Genomic DNA, 2,426 nt, shown 5'->3' with positions numbered 1-2,426 from the left:
CCCTACCCACACCATACTTCCCCCTCCACCTTACCCACACCCTACTTCATCCTCCACCCTTCCCACACCATACTTCCGGTATCAGTGCATCCCTACTTGGAATGATAGACGCTCACACCTCTAGTTTGATATAAACTTTTATTTGTAATTTATTATTTTTACAATATCTGTATAAACCTCATCTTGCATTATCATATGTAACACGAGCTTACGTTATGTTTCTTGTACATTGGTTTATCTTTTTGTTTTTTTTGTTTCTGTATATCAAAAAATTAAATAAAAAAGGGATTTACTGCTTGTTATGGTGTTGGGGCTCAAATAAAAAATATATATACTCCCTTGATCCTCTGTCCCGTCTGCCTGGTAGACCGGTCCCTACAGGCTTCCGCGCCTCATCTTTTCATAGAGATCTTTATCAGACTGAACAACCCCACCTGGATGAAAGCTACTTACAATTTCTCAAAAGCATCAGCAGACGTGTGTGTGATTTGATGTGTCATTAAACTCCTTTTTTTGCGCAAAACCTTTCCCGCACTCTGAACATGAGAAAGGACGCTCTGTGTGATTTCTCTGGTGTTTCAGAAGGTCTCCTTTCATAGTGAAACTTTTCCACATTCTGAACATGAGAAAGGACGTTCACCGGTGTGAATTTTCTGGTGTCTGATAAGGTTTGCTTTTAGGGTGAAACGTTTTCCACAGTCTGAACATAAGAAAGGACGTTCACCGGTGTGAATTTTCTGGTGTCTGATAAGGTTTGCTTTTAGGGTGAAACGTTTTCCACACTCTGAACATGAGAAAGAAGGTTCACTGCTGTGAATTTTCTGGTGTTTATCAAGGCATGATTTGCGATAGAAACTTTTCCCACACTCTAAGCATGAGAAAGGCCGCTCACCCGTGTGACTTCTCTGGTGAATAAGAAGTTCTGCTTTGCGATAGAAACATTTTCTGCACTCTGAACATGCGAAAGTGCGCTCATCCTTGTGAATTTTCAGGTGATTACGAAGGTCTCTTCTCACGGTAAAACTTTTCCCACACTCTGGACATGAGAAAGGACGCTCCCCCGTGTGAACTCTCAGGTGTTCAAGGAGATTTCCTTTCGTGTTGTAACATTTCCCGCACTCAGAACACGGAAAAGGACGCTCCCCGGTGTGATTTCTCTGGTGTTTAATTAGCTCTCCTTTTATGGTGAAAGATTTCCCGCACTCTGAACATGAGAAAGGGCGCTCCCCGGTGTGTATTTTCTGGTGTCTGAAAAGGTTTGCTTTTAGATTGAAACTTTTTCCGCACTCTAAACACGAGAAAGGACGCTGACCTGTGTGAATGATCTGGTGTGTATGAAGGTGTCCTTTGGTAGTGAAACCTTTTCCACACTCTGAACATGAAAAAGGATGTTCACCTGTTGGACTTCCCGACTGTACTAGAAGTGTTCTGTATTCAGTGAGAGGTTTCTTACACTGGAAAGAAGACAACGAACTCGATCCTGTTTGTCTCCTCTCGGGTTTCATGGAGTGAGGTGAAGGCACTGAGATGGTTAGACGGTCACCAGACCTCACCGGAGGAAAACTCTGTTTTAAAAGAGCAAAACTAATGTCATGTGACCTCTAATTCCAATAAACAGAGATCTTCTCATCTGTATAGTTCTTAAGTGAAGCACTAAAACGGATTATCTAGAACTTCCCCTGGAGCTGGTAGGGATCAGCTTTGTGAGCGGTGTCATCAACCGCCAATGCATTGAAATGCTTTCGCTCAGCTGATCACCTAATAAATTAGCATGTGACAACTTTCGATAAACACCGGAGGGCCCGGTATACTGAGAGCGCCGCAGTTTCATTGTCACAGGTCGGCTAGAACTATGAGGATAAGAGAAAATCACCCCCCTCATAGTTCTCCTTTAAGAGTGATGTCATGTGACCTCCCAGAATCCTCCTCACCTCTCCGGTCAGCAGGTAGATGATCTCCAGGGTGAGGTCTAATATCCTCTCAGTCATGTGACTCCGATCCTCCTCCATCCTTACTGACGTGGTCATGTGATCCATAGAAGAGTCTGCAGGCAGATAATCTATCGGTGTCCGCGCTGTGTTTATATTCATGTGTGTAGCAGCATCTGCTGGAGATAAAGGACATCACAAAGACTATGGAGGACGAGGACGGACATGACGGGGGGGGGACACTATAAAATAATATCTTCTTACCTCCTCTGCTGCCGGTTCCAGCAATGTCTCCTCTCTACGTCCTCCCATTGACCTCTTACCCGAACCTTCCTGTTTAATATGATATCACTTCCTGTGTGTATGGTACATCACTTCTTGTCCTCATGTCGCTTCCTGTGTATGTGACATCATTTCCTATCCTTATATCACTTCCTGTGTGTATGTGACATTACTTCCTGTCCTTATATCACTTCCTGGTTTTATATGTGATATCAC

At 43.6% G+C, this 2,426-nt stretch overlaps 1 pseudogene; it reads right to left on the bottom strand.

Annotated features, from left to right (window-relative positions):
- Positions 1-468: 468 nt before the first annotated feature.
- LOC108803974 lies at positions 469-1,505 on the bottom strand (annotated as a pseudogene).
- Positions 1,506-2,426: the final 921 nt, after the last annotated feature.

Source organism: Nanorana parkeri, unplaced genomic scaffold (assembly GCF_000935625.1).
Source record: "Nanorana parkeri isolate BGI_ZX_2015 unplaced genomic scaffold, ASM93562v1 scaffold4639, whole genome shotgun sequence".
NCBI lineage: Eukaryota > Metazoa > Chordata > Amphibia > Anura > Dicroglossidae > Nanorana > Nanorana parkeri.
The sequence above is the reverse complement of the archived record's forward strand: the minus strand, read 5'-3'. Positions and strand labels throughout refer to the sequence as shown.